Below are 6536 nucleotides of genomic sequence, written 5' to 3'. Positions count from 1 at the left end.
GATCAAGCTAGCTATTTTACAAATGGTGCAATCCTCTGTTCAATTTAATGGGTTACCTTTTGAAGATCCTCACACCCATTTGTTTAATTTTCTGGAGCTGTGTGGAACTTTCAGATACAATGGGGTGAGTATTGACGCTATTAAACTTAGGCTTTTCCCATTTTCTCTGAGGGATAAAGCTAAAAGTTGGCTGAAATCTTTGCAACAGAACTCTATATTTACCTTGCAAGATTTGGCTCAGAAGTTTTTATCAAAATTCTTCCCTCCTTCCAAAGCTGCTAAATTGAGGGGAGAAATCAATAATTTTTGCCAGAATGATGGAGAATCATTGTATGAAGCTTGGGAACGGTTCAAGGAACTTTTGAGAAGATGTCCTCATCATGGCATTGAATAGTGGATGTTAGTGCATAATTTTTATAATGGTTTATGTCCTACTACTAGAACCATTATTGATGCTGCAGCGGGTGGTACTTTTATGAGCAAGAGTGCAACTGGTGCTTATGAGCTGCTGGAGGACATGGCCACAAATAATCATCAGTGGTCTGAGGAAAGATCATCGGGGGTCAGAAAGGTAGCTGGGGTGCATGAGCTGGATGCAATCACTGCCCTAACAGCACAAGTAGCCTCCTTGACAAAACAGTTACAACAGAGCACTGTATCTGCTAATACGGTTCAAATGGCAGCTAGGTGTGAAATTTGTGGTGGTTCTCACTCTATTGATCAGTGCCCTATCAGTATTAACAATAACATTCTGATGGATCAAGCTCAGGTTCAAGCGATGGAAAACTTTCAGAGGCCATTCAATAATCCATTCGCCAATACTTACAATCCTGGGTGGCGAAATCATCCTAATTTTTCTTGGAGGAATAATGAGGGCCAGCAACCTCAGTTTCAGGGTCAATTTCATAATAATATGCCTCAGCCACCAATGCATCAAGCCTCTTCATCACAATAGCCTAGGCCTCAACAATCAATGAATCAAGCTCCACCTGAAAGGCCTAATGAATTATAAGCTACATTATTGACCCTCACCAACACTCAAACTTAGTTCATGACAGATACTAGATCTTCTATCAGAAATCTGGAAACACAAGTAGGGCAGTTGGCTAATATGCTTAATAACAGACCGTAGGGAAATTTGCCTAGTAATACTGAAGTAAACCCTAAGGAGCAAGTTCAGGCAATTACTCTGAGGAGTGGGAAGCAAACTGAGCAGCCTAGATCTCCACAGGCAGTGGTTCAGAATGGAGAGAAGGGTGAACAGTCTGACCCAGCAGAGGTTACTGAAGACCACCAGCTTTCAGAACAGTGTCAGCCAGATGTTGATGAGCAACCAGTTCGAGTTCCATATCCTCAGAGGCTTAGAAAAACTACACTGGATAAACAATTTTCTAAGTTTTTAGAGGTGTTTAAAAAGCTGCATATAAATATCCCTTTTGCTGAGGCCTTTTTGAAGCTATGCAAGTGCACACATGCGTCTCGCGTAGGCATCCCCATGGCCTTATGCTTCACGCAGCCGTAGCCTCCGTCTCGCAAAGCCGTCTCACGCACCTAAGGGCCTTGCCCAGGTCCGCCTCACGTAGGCGTTCTCAGGGCCTCGCCCAGGTGCGCCTCACGTAGACATTCCCATGGCCTCACGCAGCCGCATCGTGGGTCTCACGCCAAGCAGCCCTCGGCCATGCACCTAAAGCCTTACGGCATGGATCTCGCACCAAGCACCCTATGGCCTCCCACCAATGGGGCACCACTCTCCCTGTGAGTCCCATGAGATGTAAAGTCAGAAAGGGCCTCACAAAGATTCAGCATGAAGTCAGGAGAGACACGGAGTGAGCCTACAGACCAAGAAGAGTCAGAGTGCGGATACAGTGTCCATGCCAGACAGGTAGTGGTAGTACAAGAATGGTACATGGTCAGGACTCCCTCAGCACGCTTATGAGGTCCGTACCAGACAAGTAGTGGAGGCATAATAAGGCACTAAGACAGGAGCACTTTTGCAGACCTCTGACATGTACTGGAGCGGACCACCACTCCACCAGCACCACTACCACCTGTGGTGTTAACTTTAGCAGTGTACTCATGTACTATTTTGTCTCGAGGGACCACCATGTATAAGGGGGCCATTAGAGCCCAGCTATAAAGATAGCTTGACCCCTCAGAATAGGGGGTTGGAAAATTCATTGTAGGATTGAAGCTATTAAGCAATATACAGTTTTTACTCCATTGTTGATCTGTGTTGATCCTTCCATAAGTCCATTCTTAGTTCTCATCTGAATATCACTTGACTTATCTTTGAGTTTTCCGATCTAATTTCGTTGACGAGATTTCACCGTCAACACATATAGATTAGCCTTACCGCCAGCTCTAGCAAATAGCCATAATGTGTTTCACATCCCGATGCTGCGTAGATATGTGCTAGACCCATCTCACGCTCTCAAGTACAATACGATAGCCCTCCAGAAAGACTTGAGTTACGAGGAACGACCAGTTAGCATCCTAGAGAAGGGGATGAATGAATTATGGTCTAAGAGTATTTCGATAGTCAAGGACCTACGGAGTAATAGTTCAGAATGGGAGGCAACGTGGGAGTTGGAGGAAGACATCTTAGCACGGTATCCAAAATTGTTTGGTAAATAAATTTCAGGGACGAAATTCTTTTAAGTAGGGGAGAATTGTAGCGTAGTAGTAGTAGTAGTAGTAGCAGTAGTAGCAGTAGGAGTAGTAGCAGCAGGAGGAGGAGCAGCAGCAGCAACATCAGTAGTAGTAGTAGTAGTACCTAAGGTTTAGATAGAATTAATAAGAACGTGACACTTGTCACAAGCATGTTTATTGAGGATTTAATTATTTTGAGTGAATAAGTTAATAAAGGATAAATCTAGAAGCTCTAGAACCTTCCAGCACCTGTTAGGATCATACTTCACTCAGTCAAAGCTGTTTAAAAAAATTCAAAATATGTTGAAAGAGTGCAAAACCTTGTTTGATATATCAACGTATGCCAATATATCGCAGCTATAGGGCCCGATATATCGCCTACAAGAGATATGAAAAACACGTTGACTTCGCACAAACGAAAGCCCGAAAGCTAGTGACATTGGTAGGGGCGATATATCGCCTAGGGGAGGTGATATATCAGCTCTTGAAGCAATTTTTGAAATTTTGTGGATTTAAATTAGAAACAGCCCTAACAACTTGAACTTGCTCTTGAATATTTTTGACTGACTAGGCATCTGTTGAAACAAAAAATTCAAATGTTTTCAATTTATATTCATTTACTTATTAATTTTAAAAAGGGTTAGTTTCACTCCTTGAACTCTATAAATAGGATCTAGTACTCAACCATTTTATTCATCATTCAAGTATTCTTTAGAGGCTCTAAGCTGCTGAGTTTATTCTAGAGAGAAAACACTAGGGTTTTGGATTCAAAAGCTTTTCAATCTAAGCTTTATAAACACTTGGAAAGTAAGATAGAGTGTTATTTCGGTATCGAGGTGTAGATCAAAGTCATAGTTCATTCAAGGTATTCTTATCCTCAGATTTAGTTCTTTTTAGTTCCTTTATTTTCTTTCAGATCCTAACTCATTGTTATGGCTTTTGGTTAAGTGTTTAAGTTTCTTGAAAATTAAGGTTTTTCGATAAGTTTCTGTCTTGATGGTTTAGATCTCCTTTTCATCTCCATTTATTTAGAAACTTATGGTTCTTATTGCTGATTTTAGGAGTTCCAATCCCGTTCTTGTCTCTAATATCCCAGTTTTTGGTAAGGAAAATAGGTTAGATTATATGTGTTTATATGATGTGTTATGATATGTTATATGCTATGATGTGTGCTATGTATATATGTATGAATATATTTTTAGTCGCTTGGGGCTTATAGTAGCTTAGATAGCAACCTCCAAGATTTTTATCATTATATGAATATATTTTTAGTCGCTTGGGGCTTATAGTTGCTTAGATAGCAAGCCCCAAGATTTTTATCATTATCGTGGTTTAGAGTTATGATTTACCCTACCTCGATTAGCAGACTGATGACCTAGATGTGTTATCATATACTACCTTATGATCTAACCTACCTCGATTAGTAGACTGATGACCTAGATGGTTTTATCACATGCTACGGTAATGAGTTAATGACCATTAATATTGTAGTCCTATATGATATACATTTTTACGTCATATGTTTTATAGGATATGTCTTATGATTTTTTATATATGTTTTTAGTAGATTTTCCTTGCTGGGCATTAGACTCATTCCTTTTTTAGATGGTGCAGGAAAATGAACTTGGAAGGCGGGATGGATTTGTGGCAGCTTGGCATGTGTATTAGGGATGGATTGATTGAATGGACTATTGGAAGATCGAGGATGACGTTGTTTTCAAGTTTTTTAAATTATGTTCTTATGTATTTTGGCACTTAGTATTTAAACAATTAATTAAAGTTAATGTTTATGTTTTTATGTGTTAAACAATGGGATCCCATACAATATTTTGTATTCCGTATCGTATTTTGTATTTTTAATGAAATTCTAATATCTTATGTATATTACAAAACAGTAGCTACATCTTAATAGTTTTTAATGGTCCGATGTCTTAGAATTAGTTGGGGCATTACGCACTCAACGGGATCTTTTAGGACATGCATTGCGAGCCTTAAAAAATCTTACTTTTTAAGGCTCTCAAATAGAGGACTCGCGGGGGACGCGCCCTTAAATTTTTTTAGGGCTTGCTTTTTGAAGTAGTGGGATGTTGTAGTTTGGAGCATTTTTCATGGACTTCATAGCATATGCGAGTTGAATCATTTCTCAAATCATACGGTTAAAATCCCTATCACGACTTCAAACTATTGCGGTGCAATTTTGGAAGTTTGCGAATTTATTTTAGATTTACAATTTCATAAAAAAAAATTATATATAAAATTAGAATAATTTCCATCTTAAATGAAATAGAAGTTTAAATGACAAAATTACAATTCAATTCTATAAAAAGTGAAATATTTTCAAACCAAATCATATCGTGCGCGCAGTTTGAGAAAAATAAAACCTAAGCTACACCATGAAGAATTCAAAACCACACAACATGATGTGGTATAAGTTAGTGTATCGTCGACAATTTACGCAGTTTGACATATTTTCTGAATACCCCTAACACATATATAATAAGTAATGCAATGTTAACGTACCCATATACTTAGTATGTGAGATGAAATGTTCAATCAGTTACCATATGAAGCTTACTAATTCTATAAATTTTATTAGTGATTGTCTTCATTTTCATTTTTTTTCTGAAATAATAGAGAGGAGAATAGGCAATTGTGGTAAGTAATATAGTAATTTTTAAGCTTAGCCTAAGTGGTTCCACATCTCTTCTCTTAAAGGGGAGGTCAAGGGTACAATCAGGGTCGGGCCTGAGTGGTGAGGGCCTATACAATTTTTTTTTAATTTAAATATAAAATGATATTTTTCAAACTGTTGAGGGTTTTTATACATGTAAAAAAATGGGCATCAATATGTGGGGCCCACCTGTGCCTAAGGTCGGGCCTAGGTACAATGCCTCTCTCCACCCTCAAATCCTAAAGTTTTGATTTACAAAGATTAACCTTAATAGTATGTTATATTTCAATTACCCAATATTGTTTTCCTAAATAGATACCAAGTTCACTGAAGTATTCATTATTATTTCTCTAGATATATCATGTAAAAATAGGCCAAACAACAATCACAAACATGAAGAACAAGTACAAATAAATCAGCATAGAAATTGGAGAATAGAATATCTAATATATTAAATCATGCTATAATGTCATAATTTGACTACATTTTACCGTAGAAAATTACTTGGAACATATCAAAATTCAGATCTATGGACAATAAACAAGAAAATATTCACAGGGAAGAAAAAAATCTAGATAATAGGGAAAACCCTTTATTCTTCACATTGTTTTTGCCTTTATTGATTACTTCTTTCTATTGACTATAGTGCAGCCCCACTCCATAGCTGCCATGGCTGCCGCACTTAAGTCTCTGTGGCTTAGATTCTTTACAGAATTTTACCCTTAGCTCACAATTTTCTCCTATATGTTGTTCTTGATCATCAATCATTGAAACACATAAAAATAAAAGTAAAATCAAGTGAAAGTACTATACTACCTTTTTTTTAAAAAAAAAATTGGTGCTAAGATCTTAAGCCTATGAGAATTGTTCAACATCAGAAGATTGATTACAGTCATAATGCATGCTATCACTTTCATGCATGCACATAAGCAAATATTTTGCAAAACATGACTTGCTTGAATGACGTAACAAGATTGTTCAAGTAGTGGGTTACCTCTATAAAAAAATAATAAGCCAAAACAGCTACAGGGCAACTCCTCTTGGCAAGGCATATGACACTTAATATATATTAGAAACTGCCCATATTAGAACAGAAATATTGCTTGCCAATGAGTGGATGCCCTATGGCTGGATTTGCTTAGTGAAGTAAGAGTTTTTTTTTTTCTTGTGCTTGGGTTTTCCCATGACTTATCACCAACCCTTTTATAGGCCTCTA

The 6536-nt window shown here is 37.7% G+C and overlaps 1 non-coding gene across 1 annotated transcript; it reads right to left on the bottom strand.

Moving 5' to 3' along the window:
- Positions 1 to 280: 280 nt before the first annotated feature.
- Positions 281 to 387, bottom strand: LOC133780891 (small nucleolar RNA R71). Its single transcript, XR_009869699.1, has one exon. It is a non-coding gene; the product is annotated as a small nucleolar RNA R71 (small nucleolar RNA).
- Positions 388 to 6536: the final 6149 nt, after the last annotated feature.

Source organism: Humulus lupulus, chromosome 5 (genome assembly GCF_963169125.1).
Source record: "Humulus lupulus chromosome 5, drHumLupu1.1, whole genome shotgun sequence".
Taxonomy (NCBI): Eukaryota; Viridiplantae; Streptophyta; class Magnoliopsida; order Rosales; family Cannabaceae; genus Humulus; species Humulus lupulus.
Note: the sequence above shows the minus strand (reverse complement) of the source record. Positions and strands in the feature narration are given on the sequence as shown.